At 38.6% G+C, this 14,424-nt stretch overlaps 2 long non-coding RNA genes across 3 annotated transcripts in view; one reads left to right on the top strand and one right to left on the bottom strand.

The window, feature by feature from the left end:
- On the bottom strand, positions 1-5,458 carry LOC135236376 (uncharacterized). 2 transcript variants are annotated; one of them, XR_010324563.1, is made up of 4 exons: positions 5,363-5,458; positions 2,355-2,522; positions 1,983-2,134; positions 1-93 (listed from the first exon to the last, which is right to left on the bottom strand). It is a non-coding gene; the product is annotated as an uncharacterized LOC135236376 (long non-coding RNA). The 2 variants fall into 2 exon arrangements; XR_010324562.1 differs by lacking the exon at positions 1-93 and adding an exon at positions 465-1,205 and having other exon boundaries at positions 1,237-2,134.
- The window catches only part of LOC135235954 (uncharacterized), a 13,836-nt gene extending 2,482 nt beyond the window's left edge, over positions 1-11,354 (top strand). Inside the window, exon 3 of the long non-coding RNA XR_010324470.1 lies at positions 11,110-11,354. This is a non-coding gene — a long non-coding RNA (uncharacterized LOC135235954). The remainder of the gene's footprint in view (positions 1-11,109) is intronic.
- Positions 11,355-14,424: the final 3,070 nt, after the last annotated feature.

Here is a 14,424-nt window from a genome sequence, read left to right as displayed (position 1 = left end):
AAGGCTTTGTCTGCCCAGAGCCAGGTACCCTCAGTTTCCAAGTCACTCAGTCCAATCCAGTACGGGTGCTCTCGTGTGTTTGGTGATGAACTCCTGAACATAGACACAGAATGACTCTCACTGCTCACTCTGCTAACAGAGACACTGAGATACTGAGCAACAGCATGAACCACACCACACTGATAAATGAACTTTACTGAAGGCTAATGGAGAATGTAGATGAGCTCTATTGAAAGAAGAGAAAACCATCTGCCATTTTCTCAAGACACGTATTCTACTGTTCAGAATACGACATAATATCTTTACCCACTTTTCCACAGTCAAGCTCAGGTCCAGCCAAAAGCCTGAGAGAGTGTGTACATAATGCCTCCTGGCAGACTGCTGGACCATTTCCTTCAGAGGAGCCAACATCACTCTATAACTGGCCCAAACAAAGCTCCTCTTTGGAGTTAACGTCATGGTCCCATTGAAAGATGAGCAATAACGTCCATATTTTGAAGATACCTGTGATAGCTCTCTCCAAAACCTTAACCATGTCCACCGCCCTCAACCCGACTGGCCTATAGCGGTTTGCAGGGCTAGAATCACAGGCCTGAGGCATGAGAAAGAAGCAATGCAAACATGATGCCACTGGCATGCAGCAAGTTAGCCTATTGGTATTAGTAATCTTTCAACCGACTATTTTTCTCATTTTTAGTTATTGATAATAGTATTCTGATTTGTTCTTTAAAGGCATACTATGCAGAATTTTTTTGCCTTGCTGTGGTCTTGTGTTTACAATCAAAGAAGTCTCCTCCTCTGTTTTCAACTCCACACATTTACCCTGAGTACCAAACTTCATTCATCTAGCTACCTAACGTAGCTAGCTGGATAGCTAGAGGCAACATTACAGGTTCAACAAAAAACAAGCCAACTCCACATCACTTTTCATTCCCTTGGCAAACTTCAGCTGACGCCACCAAGTAACAGCAATTCCAAGGCTAACTCTAGTTCTTGAATGAGCCCTGTCAGCTTGTCTTTTTGCTTCACTGTACCTGGGCTTCAGCTCCACCATTGAGGTAGCTGCTAGCTAACAAAAAACACTCCTCTGAAATATGATCCCAAACCACAGGCTCTGTAGCCACACAAGCCCCTCCCCTCACGAAACAGAGCACCATGTACAGAAACATCCCAAATGTATTTTTGAATAACAAATACAGGTAAAGCTACACTGATTTGGTTAAAGTGCGTACAGACAGAGATTGTTGGTGCATCATAGATATACCTCTGTATGCTTATTTTATCGCGTTTTCCAGGTAAAAATATTGCATATTATGCTTTTAACAAAACTGTGACAATTTAAAGAATTTTAATGGAATTTCTCTATCAAGGTTTTCAAATTATTTTGTCTTATAGGACCAAATATCATGATTTAGTTGTGCTTAAATAATTTCAAACACATTCTTTAAGTGAAATTGAGCTCCTCCCACGTAATTTATAATTTGTCATGAAATGCCTTGAGAGAAATATTGTGTTTTTTGCAAACTATGTGTATTGCAGCTTAAAAAACTGAAATTGACTAAAGGTTTCTGTGAATTTGCTGGGGTGCTACATACACCAAATACTTGGCCTTGATTGATGGGTTCTCATGTGTTTTTTTGGGTTTATGGATTTTTTTATTTACTATTTTTTTAATACTGTTTTTTGTATAAAAGATTTTTAAATATGTATGTATTTTAAACATAATTCTTTGTTGGTAAAAGGCTTAGAAACATATATGATTGCTAGTTCACCTGATCTTAATTTTTTATGATCGATTAATCTTGTTTGTTTAGAGCCAGTGTGTATTTTTGATTTAAGACTACACAACTTGACATGTTTTTTTTTTTACAATGCCGTGTATACAGTGTGATAAATACTATAATATTAAGTGACTAGTTTTGGTTCTGTCTCACTCAGTCAGTCAGTCAGGCACTCACTCATTCGCTCATAGAGTATCTTACCTGCTCCTCTTCACTCTTTATAACTACCAGGTCAGCCCCTTCTTTAATGCAGTCACTGCGACTGTCCGTCCAGGTCTTTCTCTCAGTAGAGAAGTAGTAACACTTGGAGTAGAACTGCTCCCAGCCCTGTGGACAGGGTTTACACACTGTCTCTGCACAGGAAGAACAGGCATCAGACTCTGTCAATAACAGATTGTACAACGAACAAGATCCTCTGAAATAATAAATCATATAAATAAGCAAATAGGCAACATCATAATCTATCTCACATCTCTCTCTTTCACAGATGTACAATAAATGATTTTAAAAGAAGGAAATTACCCACACATTTCTTCCTCTTTTAAAAATGATATTCAAGATAATAAACCTCACCTTTTGAAATGGAGTGGCAGTATTGACTCAGATAATTGTACTTTTTCTCTAACAATGCTAATGAAGCTGTGTTATTTTTCTTCCTCTCTACTTGAATCCCTCTGCTGTGATTGGCTCTGAGCTCCTCCAGTTCTCTCTCCATCCCTGAGCACTTTGGGACCTTCAGGTCTTGCGTGTGAAGGAAAACACATTATTATATTACTACTCTATCGCAGTATTTGCTGAAAATCAGAACAAACTCATTTCATTTTTACCATTATAATTTGAACAGTGTGGACAAGTTGACATTTTAGTTGGCTGCTCAGTCGTGTAACAAAGTTTTCATGTTGGTTGGAATGGCCTGTTCTCTGTATATGCTGAATATGCTGATTTTCATTCAGGAGAAATCTATTATAACCTTCCCTTCCTTGTCACTACAATAACAACCAATGCTTAAACAGGATGCACTTCCAGAAACGCCATAAACAAACTGTTCTTTAATTTCCCAACCAGAATGATACAGTATCCATCCATCCATCCATTATCTATACCCGCTTATCCTGAGCAGGGTCGCGGGGATACAGTATGTATATATTATATATGTTAACATTTCCCTTTAAGTTTGAATGCAATCATTAGGTAGGCCAGTCCTTGTCATAAATTAGTCTAACTTCCCTTCCCTTCTCTCTACACTTTCACTTGGCATCACCCAATCAGGGCAAACATCCTCAAGCCATGCTGGGCAAGGTATTTAAGTTGGCCACAGGAAAAAATTGTGCTATGTTGCGGCTGGTTTCAGAGCCTTGAAAAAGAAGATTTTTTTCTCTTTTTATTTTGGTGGTTGTGTATTTTTCACTGGTTTCTTTTCATCCTGTGGCGCTTAAACTGGAAGTGGGTGATACTTTGCCCAGGTCTGGCTTATCTGTCTCTCTCTCTCTCTCTCTCTCTCTATTCTGGTTTTTCAAAAGTTAATTGTTTAATGTTTTGTATAATGGCTTCCATTTTGTAATTTAGAAGTAGTGAGCCTGCATTCAATAAAAAATGTATGATTTCAATTCATTAATCTAATTTACTGATTCATATTGAATTCAATTATTTAATCTTAAAGCCTAGTATAGAGCTTGTTTTGTCTTGTTGGTTGATTCCACTTGCGTACTGTTGACTGACCTATCAATGAATTTGGCGATTTAATTGATAATTCTCATTTTAAATAATAATTAATGAATTAAATCACATAAAATGTCGCAATATCACTTGTGTTCAGTATTCAGAGTGCTGAACATTTTAACAAGGGCATTGACAGTTGGAACCGCTGGATTCAGAAAATAAACATATTTAGGCCACCTGTTTTTTTGTTTTTTTTTTGTTTTGTTTTTAAATGTAGGTAGAGAAGAATTATTACATGTGCCCTTATTGAATAACAAATCAAAGTATAAACTTTTTTGGCCAATTTCTACCTACAATAACACTAAAAGATGAACTTAGACACAACTTTCCCCAAATTAGTCTCCTTTGACATACATTATAATTATACAGATTACTGGAAGTCAACCTAATTATTTTGCAAATGGGGGATATGAGGGAGGTGGAGGGGTAGATAAATTGACTGATATCCTATCTACCTTCATGTATCTCTAAAGTTTTTTTAAAAACCACAGCTAGCCTAATACCATTGGCCTGTACTTTAAGAAAAACAGGCACTAAAAGAAATAAGCATGAAATATAGGAAAGAGGAAGGTGTTAGGCTTAGATGTGTGAGGCAAAGTAAACATGTCGTGGCAAGGTTATTTTCCATGGGACATTGCAAAGGGTCCTGCTGATGGGTAGTAATGCTAACAGGAGAAGACCAGGAAAATCAAGAGGCAGTAGATAAATATCTTGTGGTACCTAGCAGGAGACATTGTTGTAAAATGGCACCACAAAGAGAAACCAGTTCCCCTGGCTACAGTGAAACAACATTTATGACCTGCTTATCTAAAAGGATGTGCATCGGCCTTATCACGATCTTTTTGCTCCAGTACGGGGGTGTTTGGCCCACTGGAGTATTTTCTTCTTGTTATCATCACATCCTTTTAGGTCAGCAGACCAGTTGCCATTTCACTGTAGTCAAGGGAAGTGGTTTCTCTCTAGTTTCATTAAAATCTCCCTGTACTTGTGGTGCAATTTAATGTCAGTTTCTCCTGCTAGACAACATAAGATGTGTCTACTGCTGCTGCATCTTGATGTTACTGGTCTTCTCCTCATAACATTACTGTCCATCTGCAGGAACCTTCTGAGGGTGCACTAAATACTGCACCTGGAAATCTTAAGCTTCTTTGGATTTTCTCACTAGAAATGACCTTTTTGCTGCAATATTTACATGGCCCTTCAGATCTAAGCCTAACTCCTTCTTATTTGCCATATTTCTTGCAATGTTAGTGCCTATTTCATTTGCACTACGGGCTAAAGGTATTAAGCTGCTGTAAAGGTGGTTTTCAAAACCTTAAGGTAGATAAGATTTTATTCAATTTAATTACCTCCTCACTTCCCTCCTACTCCTCCATCTTCCACTTTGCAAAATGATTAGATAGATGCCCAATAATTCATTTGATTGTAGTTAAAGCCAGAGGAGGTTACTTCAAGGAAAGTATTGTCTAAGATTACTTTTAATTAAGTCATCTTTTTGTGTTATTGTAGGCAGAAATTGAAAATAGAAGCTGATACCTTGCTTTGTTATTCAATAAATGAGCATATATTAACAACATTTCTCTCTATCTAAAGTCTTTGTTAAGCTACAGGTGGTCCACTGCCTTAATTACTTTAATACTGTAATATAATTAATTATTATGATCAAATATATAAACTACAAAAATTATTTACACAAGTAGTTATTCTAACACTGTTTTTAAAAATTTAATCTATACCCACTCAGACACATTGGTTATAAAGCAGATTGACAGTTTAAATAGCAAATAAAAATTTTACTTTAAAATCACAGTTCAGCTATATTTGCAATAAAGACATACATACAGGCAGTGTGTGATACTTACAGAGGACACACAGGACTAATGTGGCAGCCAATAAGAGAGCACACAGCAGCCCCAGACACACTGCAGCCCGTCTGTAGGGATGTGAGCTTTGCCCACTGCGGCTGTGGTCAGAAACAGACCCGTTAGCAGATGTCAATTGATGTATTATATTGATCTGTCAGTTTCTTTTTTCATCCAACATAATGCAGTAAATTAAAGCTTACAACAGCAAATAAAATCCACTACTGCAACTCTGTAAACTGCAACGAACTACAAATCAGGAGCTGCACTCATACTGAATATAAGTGGGCTACTCCATTCTATCTCAATTTATGTGACTAATGTGGTGAAAAACTATCACCTCTTCAGAAGAAAAGCAAGTGGTGGATGTAGACCTGCCCATGGGGTCAGATAAGGTCTGTCTATGTATTGTTCTGTGTGGTGTGGTGTGGTGTTGTGCTGTCTCACCATTGTCACTGCAGCCCGTCTGTAGGGATGTGAGCTTTGCCCACTGTGCCCTGTGGTCAGGGATAAAACAATTAAACTGTCCTCACCACGACCTGAACACACAGGGATGCAGACAGATTGTCCGTGGGGTCTTCATGCATCATACGGCTAGCCCCTCCTGTTAAAGCACTGTTTCAGTGCATAGGGAGGCCCCTTGGTCTGATATCAATTTTGGACCATACCAGTGGTGACTGTGACTGGCAGCTTTACAGAATGATGCAGCTTAATGTTGCCAGCGATGGGAGAGTTTCACTCAACTGGGATGGCAGCACGTATCATGCAGCAGCGGCCCCCACTGATTGATCGAGTGCTGACACATGACCGGTCTTTCTCTGTCTGTGTGAGCCTGACTTGCAAATTGCGGTGTGATTAGAAGCAGCATCTGAATGTTTTTTTTTCTTTAATATAAATGTATCAATCATTTGACCTGTTGTGTCCCTTTGGCACAGACACATAAGAATAAACAAACCATTGTGTGTGTCGTGTGTGTTTGGCTAAACTGGTTATGTTATGTTGTTAGAAGAGGAATGAGAAAATTTGAGATTTTGTGTCTGTATAACATCAGTTTCACCAAACTGTACTTATTATACTTTCAAAATAGAATAGACTGTGGGGCTCATGTGTTGCTCATCCTGTTAAGGCAGCGTTTCCCAACCTTTTTCCTTCTGCGGCACACTTTCCAAATTTACAGAATCTCATGGCACACCACTCTCAAAAACATAAAAAATAAACACCCTGCAGCGTCAGAAGTGACGTGCCAACAGTAGGCCTAAATGTTCTTTTGGGGTTTTAATTAAGTGATATGCATTTTAATGACATTTATTTTGGCTTTTGCGAATGGGATTTATTCATTTAAGTTTTTTTTTAATTCATTTGAACATTAAAATTTGAAGATTAATACAATTGTGCATTCCAAATCGGAAGACAAAGTGGGAAAGCACATAAATAAATAAATAAATATACTGTAAAATAGAATAGTTACTGTCTATGGCTTCAAAATATGTCAAATTAATTTTGTCTCTTTGACTTCAAAGTCACATAAACATATCCTCAACTAACACTAAACATTTCAAGAACACTGGGGAGACTCAGCATAGATTCCTGTTTGGTTGTGAGATAACAGGCCAAGAACATAACATAACATGTCACATACAAACCTACTGGGAACATTTACTCAGTTATCTTTTTGTCATTAAAAAATACATGCCAAATCAAGATGCCAAACATTGCTTACTTCAACACAACATAGTAACACAAATGACCATCCTCAATCTGAATGGTTTTGTCCCTAATATTCTTGTGACTTGTAGCTAAATTACATCCTGTAGCATTCTTTATAAATCAATAAATAAACATATTTTAACAGCTTCTGAGAATGCCACCTGCCAACTACCTGTACCACCTGTACCACCATACCTGTTTGGTCAGATACCACCAAATAAAGAGAATCAATTGCAAACCAAAAGTGAAGTGCTGATAATTATTGGTAAATGTGATATTGCAGTGACACCAAACAGTCATCATGTCATCCAAAATCATTGCCATTAATATAGAGGTGATCCACGCTTTGCTGCTGTTCCAACCTCCACTCTTCTGGGAAGGCTTTATACTAGATGTTGCAGCAGTGCTGCAGCAATTTGCTCCCATTTGGCCATAAGAGCATTGATTCCGTGAGGTAGGGCACTGAATGGGTGATTAGTCTTTTCTGTGTGCCTGGGGGCAGTCATCATGCTGAAACAGGAAAGGGCCTTCCCCACAAAGTTGGAATTTAAAATGCCATTGAATTAAAATTTGCCTTCACTGGAACTAAGGGGCCTAGCCCAAACCATGAAAAACAGCCCTAGACCGAGGGGTGTCCAGATAGTTTTGGTCATGTAGTGGATCATTATACATCTATAATTCTGAAGAAATCTAAGGGTAGGCAACATTTACTCAAACCTTCTGAGATATAAGATATACTTTTATTGAACCCCGTGGGGTAATTTGTCCTCTGCATTGACCCATCCTCGTTACTTGGGAGCAGTGGGCAGCCACAGTGCAGCGCCCGGGGACCAACTCCACTTCTGAGGCCAGTTCCTTGGTCATGGGCAACTGCAGGAGCGCACCTAATATGCATGTCTTTGAGTGTGGGAGGAAACCGGAGTACCCGGAGTAAACTCACGCAAACACGGGGAGAACATGCAAACTCCAGGCAGAGAGGATCCGGTTGGACCCGGATTCGATCCCGGAACCTACTTCTTGCGAGGCAACAGTGTTAACCACTATGCCACCGTGCCCACCCAAGTACTGACTCAGTTACTTGTTTCAAGTGAAAGGTTTAGGCAACCAACACAGTAAAAACATATTTCAAAATAGCATATTCATTATTTACATTCCATAGTATCTCATGTTGACCAGCAACATAACTTCCGCATGCATACTTATTCACTAAAAGAGAGAAAGATATATAGAACAAAGGAGAGATTGCAATAACTTGATAGAACATACAACATTAACACTAACTTAAAAAAAACTGCACAATTAAACCAATATTGGTGTATACAGTTAGTCAGCTAGTTTGGCCAGGATGCGTTATGTCAACAAAAACCTGTTCTATATGCTCCACTCCTGGTAAAGAAAGCTTACTGCTCTTTTTCATATTTTCATCTTTCTATTTCCTATTGGGTGAAATATGAAAAAAGAGCAGTAAGCTTCTTTACCAGGAGTGGAGCATATAGAACAGGTTTTGTTGGACATAACGCATCCTGGCCAAACTAGCTGACTAATGTATACACCAATATGGTTTAATTGTGCAGTTTTTTTAAGTAGTGTTAATGTTGTATGTTCTATCAAGTTATTGCAATCTCTCCTTTGTTCATATATCTTTCCCCTTTTAGTGAATAAGTATGCCTGCGGAACGTTATGTTGCGGGTCAAACATGAGATACTATGGAATGTAAATAATGAATATGCTATTTTGAAATATGGTTTTTACTGTGTTGGTGCCTAAACCTTTCACTTGAAAACAAGTAACTGAGTCAGACTTGGGTGGGCACGGTGGCATAGTGGTTAACACTGTTGCCTCGCAAGAAGTAGGTTCCGGGATCGAATCCGGGTCCAACCGGATCCTCTCTGCCTGGAGTTTGCATGTTCTCCCCGTGTTTGCGTGAGTTTACTCCGGGTACTCCGGTTTCCTCCACACTCAAAGACATGATATTAGGTGCGCTCCTGCAGTCCCCATGACCAAGGAACTGGCCTCAGAAGTGGAGTTGGTCCCGGGCGCTGCAGTGGCTGCCCACGCTCCCAAGTAACGAGGATGGGTCAAATGCAGAGGACAAATAACCCCACGGGGTTCAATAAAAGTATATCTTATATCTCAGAAGGTTGAGTAAATGTTGCCTACCCTTCGATTTTTTCAGAATTATAGATGTATAATGATCCACTACTGACCAAAACTATTGGACACCCCTCGGTCTAGGGCTGTTTTTCATGGTTTGGGCTAGGCCCCTTAGTTCAGGAAGGCAAATTTTAATTCAATGGCATTTTAAATTCCAACTTTGGGGGGGAAGGCCCTTTCCTGTTTTCGCATGACTGCCCCCGGCACACAGAAAAGATAATCACCCATTCAGTGCCCTACCTCACGAAATCAATGCTCTTATGGCCAAATGGGAGCAAATTGCTGCAGCACTGCTGCAACAACCAGTATAAAGCCTTCCCAGAAGAGTGGAGGTTGGAACAGCAGCAAAGCGTAGATCACCTCTATATTAATGGCAATGATTTGGATGACATGATGACTGTTTGGTGCACTGCAATATCACATTTACCAAAATTATCAGCACTTCACTTTTGGTTTGCAATTGATTATCTTATTGGTGGTATTGACCAAACAGATGGTGGTAAGGTGGTACAGTATTTGGCAGGTGGCATTTCAGAAGCTGTAAAATATGTTATTTATTGATTTATAAAGATGCTACAGGATGTAATTTAGCTACAAGTCACAAGACTATTAGGACAAAAACCATTCAGATGAGGAGGTCATTGTGTTACTATGTTGTGTTGAAGTAAGCAATGTTTGGCATCTTGATTTGGCATGTATTTTTTAATGACAAAAAGATAACTGAGTAAATGTTCCCAGTAGGTTTGTATGTGACATGTTATGTTATGTTCTTGGCCTGTTATCTACAACCAAACAGGAATCTAGCTGAGTCTCCCCAGTGTTCTTGAACTGTTAGTGTAGTTGAGGATATGTTTATGTGACTTTGAGTCAAAGAGACAAAATTAATTTGACATATTTTGAAGCCATAGACAGTAACTATTCTATTTTATAGTATATTTATTTATTTATTTATTTATGTGCTTTCCCACTTTGTCTTCCGATTTGGAATGCACAATTGTATTCATCTTCAAATTTTAATGTTCAAATGAATTAAAAAAAACTTAAATGAATAAATCCCATTCACAAAAGCCAAAATAAATGTCATTAAAATGCATATCGCCTAATTAAAACCCCAAAAGAACATTTAGGCCTACTGTTGGCACGTCACTTCTGACGCTGCAGGGTGTTTATTTTTTATGCTTTTGAGAGTGGTGTGCCATGAGATTCTGTAAATTTGGAAAGTGTGCCGTAGAAGGAAAAAGGTTGGGAAACGCTGCCTTAACAGGATGAGCAACACAGAAGCCCCACAGTCTATTCTATTTTTATTCTATTTTTCTAAGTATAATAAGTACAGTTTGGTGAAACTGATGTTATACAGAAACAAAATCTCAAATTTTCTCATTCCTCTTCTAACAACATAACATAACCAGTTTAGCCAAACACACACACACACACACAATGGTTTGTTTTTTCTTATGTGTCTGTGCCAAAGGGACTCAACAGGTCAAATGATTGATACATTTATATTAAAGAAAAAAAACATTCAGATGCTGCTTCTAATCACACCGCAATTTGCAAGTCAGGCTCACACAGACAGAGAAAGACCGGTCATGTGTCAGCACTCGATCAATCAGTGGGGGGCGCTGCTGCATGATACGTGCTGCCATCCCAGTTGAGTGAAACTCTCCCATCGCTGGCAACATTAAGCTGCATCATCCTGTAAAGCTGCCAGTCACAGTCACCACTGGTATGGTCCAAAATTGATATCAGACCAAGGGGCCTCCCTATGCACTGAAACAGCGCCTTAACAGGAGGGGCTAGCCGTATGATGCATGAAAACCCCACAGACAATCTGTCTGCATCCCTGTGTGTTCAGGTCATGATGATAACAATTTAACTGTTTACAGTGACCACAGAGAAGAGTGGACAAAGCTCACATCCCTACAGACGGGCTGCAGTGTGTCTGGGGCTGCTCTGTGCTCTCTTATTGGCTGCCACATTAGTCCTGTGTGTCCTTTGTGAGTATCACACACTGCCTGTGTGTATGTCTTTATTGGAAATATAGCTGAACTGTGATTTTAAAGTAAACATTTTAACTTTTTATTTGCTATGTAAACTGTCAATCTGCTGTATAACCAATGTGTCTGAGTGGGTATAGATTAAATTTTACAAACAGTGTTAGAATAACTACTTGTGTAAATAATTTAATTTATATATTTGATCATAATAATTAATTATATTACAGTATTAAGGTAATTAAGGCAGTGGACCACCTGTAGCTTAACAAAGACTTTATATAGAGAAATGTTGTTAATATATGCTCATTTATTGAATAACAAAGCAAAGTATCAGCTTCTATTTTCAATTTATGCCTACAATAACACAAAAAGATGACTTAATTAAAAGTAATCTTAGACAATACTTTCCTTGAAGTAACCTCCTCTGGCTTTAATTACAATCAAATTAATTATTGGGCATCTATCTAATCATTTTGCACAGTGGGAGATGGAGGAGTAGGAGGGAAGTGAGGAGGTAATTAAATTGAATAAAATCTTATCTACCTTAAGTTTTTGAAAACCCCCTTTACAGCAGCTTAATACCTTTAGCCCATAGTGCAAATGAAATAGGCACTAACATTGCAAGAAATATGGCAAAGAAGAAGGAGTTAGGCTTAGATCTGAAGGGCCATGTAAATATTGCAGCAAAAAGGTCATTTCTAGTGAGAAATTGCAAAGAAGCTTAAGATTTCCAGGTGCAGTATTTAGTGCACCCTCAGAAGGTTCCTGCAGATAGACAGTAATGCTATGAGGAGAAGACCAGGAACATCAAGATGCAGCAGCAGTAGACACATCTTGTGTTGTCTAGCAGGAGAAACTGACATTAAACTGCACCACAAGTACAGGAAGATTTTAATGAAACTAGAGAGAAACCACTTCCCTTGACTACAGTGAAATGGCAACTGGTCTGCTGATCTAAAAGGATGTGATAATAACAAGAAGAAAATACTTCAGTGGGCCAAACACCCCCCGCACTGGAGCAAAAAGATTGTGATAAGGCCAATGCACATCCTTTCAGATAAGCAGGTCATAGATGCTGTTTCACTGTAGCCAGGGGAACTGGCTTTAGCTTGAGTATTGAGTTTTTCCTGTAGTTGTGGTGCCATTTTACAACAATGTCTCCTGCTAGGCACCACAAGATATTTATCTACTGCTTCTTGATTTTCCTGGTCTTCTCCTGTTAGCATTACTACCCATCAGCAGGACCCTTTGCAATTTCCCATGGAAAATAACCTTGCCACGATATGTTTACTTTGCCTCGCACATCTAAGCCTAACACCTTCCTCTTCCTATTATGTGATATTTCTCTTTAAGGCCTGTTTTTCTTACAGTACAGGCATGTATAGGCTACCTGTGGTTTTTACAAAAATTTAGAGGTAGATGAAGGATAGAGGTATCAATCAATTATCTACCCTCTCCACCTCCCTCATATCCCCATTTGCAAAGCAATTGGGTTGACTCCAGTAATCTGTATACTTTAATGAGTCAAAGGAGGACTAATTTGGGGAATGGAAGTTGTGTCTAAGTTCATCTTTAGTGTTATTGTAGGTAGAAATTGGCCAAAAAAGTTTATACTTTGATTTGTTATTCAATAAGGGCACATGTAATAATTCTTCTCTACCTACGTTTAAAAAAAACAAACAAACAAACAAAAAAAAAAAAAACAATACTTTTGGCCTGTACTGTGTGGGACAAGCAAGGATTAATTTAAAATATGTTTATTTTCTGAATCCAGCGGGTCCAACAGTCAATACCCTTGTTTAAATGTTCAGCACTCTGAATACTGAACACAAGTGATATTGCGACATTTTATGTGATTTAATTTATTAATTATTAGTTAAAATGTGAATTATCAATTAAATCGCCAAATTCATTGATAGGTCAGTCTACAGTGTGCTAGTGGAATCAACCAACAAGACAAAACAAGCCCTATACTAGGTTTTAAGATTAAATAATTGAATTCAATATGAATCAGTAAATTAATGAATTGAAATCACACATTCTTTATTGATTGCAGGCTCACTACTTTTAAAATTAAAAAAATGGAAGCATTATACAAAACATTAACAATTAACCCTTTGAAAAAAAAAAAAAAACAGAGAGAGAGGGAGAGAGGGAGAGAGGACGGATAAAACCGAAACCCGGCAAAGTACACCCCCACTTCCAGTTTAAGCGCCCAGGATGAAAAGAACCAGTGAAAAATGCACAACCACCAAAAATAAAAAAAGAGCAAAAAATTTCTCAAGGCTCTGAAAACCGGCCTCAACATACAAAAACTTTTCCTGTGGCCAAACTAAATACCTGCCTAGCATGGCTTGAGGATGTTTGCATAATTTGGGGGGCCCCAATTGGTGAACAAAGATGCCAATTTAAAGTGTAGAAGAAGGGAAGGGGTTGACCCTTATGACAAGGACTGGCCTACCTAAAAATGGCATTCAAACTTAAAGGGAAATGTTAAAAAATATAATAATACATACGTGTCCCCCCCGGGCCCTTTTCAGGATAAGCGAGCATAGAAATGGAGGATGGAGGATAGAATACTGTATCATGGTGGGAAATGAAAACAGTTCGTTTAGATGTTTCTGAAGTTATTCCTGTCCCAAGCACTGGTTGTCTTGTAGTGAGGAAGGCAGGTTATAACAGATAGAGATTTTTCCGGGAAAGAAAATCGTTTTAAAAAAGAGATCACCAGTATAGAGAACAGGCCATTCCCAAACCCACCCTGGAAACTTGTTACAGGGCGGGGGTAAATCAATAAAATGTCAACATGTCCACACTGTCAAATTTAATGGTAAAATAAAATTGTTTGTTCTGTGGTCTGCAAAATTTGGTAGTAGTATATAATAATGTGTTTCTTTACTCGCCCAAGGACTGAAGTCCTAAGTATGTGTCTATGAGAGGTCCGGATGGAGAGAGGAAACTGGGAGGGCTCACCACCTTGTGGACCTACAGAGCCTTGGTTGGGAAAAATATTTCAGAGGAGTGGTTTTTTGGAGCAAACCGCTACCTCAATGTGGAGGTGAAGCAGGTGGGAAACAAAAAGACAAGCGACGGGCTCATTCAAAAACTATAGCCCTTTGGGAAATTTCTTTACTGTGGCGTTTAGTGAAGTTTGCCAAAGGGGAAAGAAACGTGATGTGTAGTTGGCTTGTTTATGTTGAACCT

Source organism: Anguilla rostrata, chromosome 12, assembly GCF_018555375.3.
Source record: "Anguilla rostrata isolate EN2019 chromosome 12, ASM1855537v3, whole genome shotgun sequence".
Classification (NCBI taxonomy): domain Eukaryota; kingdom Metazoa; phylum Chordata; class Actinopteri; order Anguilliformes; family Anguillidae; genus Anguilla; species Anguilla rostrata.
This window is presented reverse-complemented; position numbering and strand designations above follow the sequence as displayed.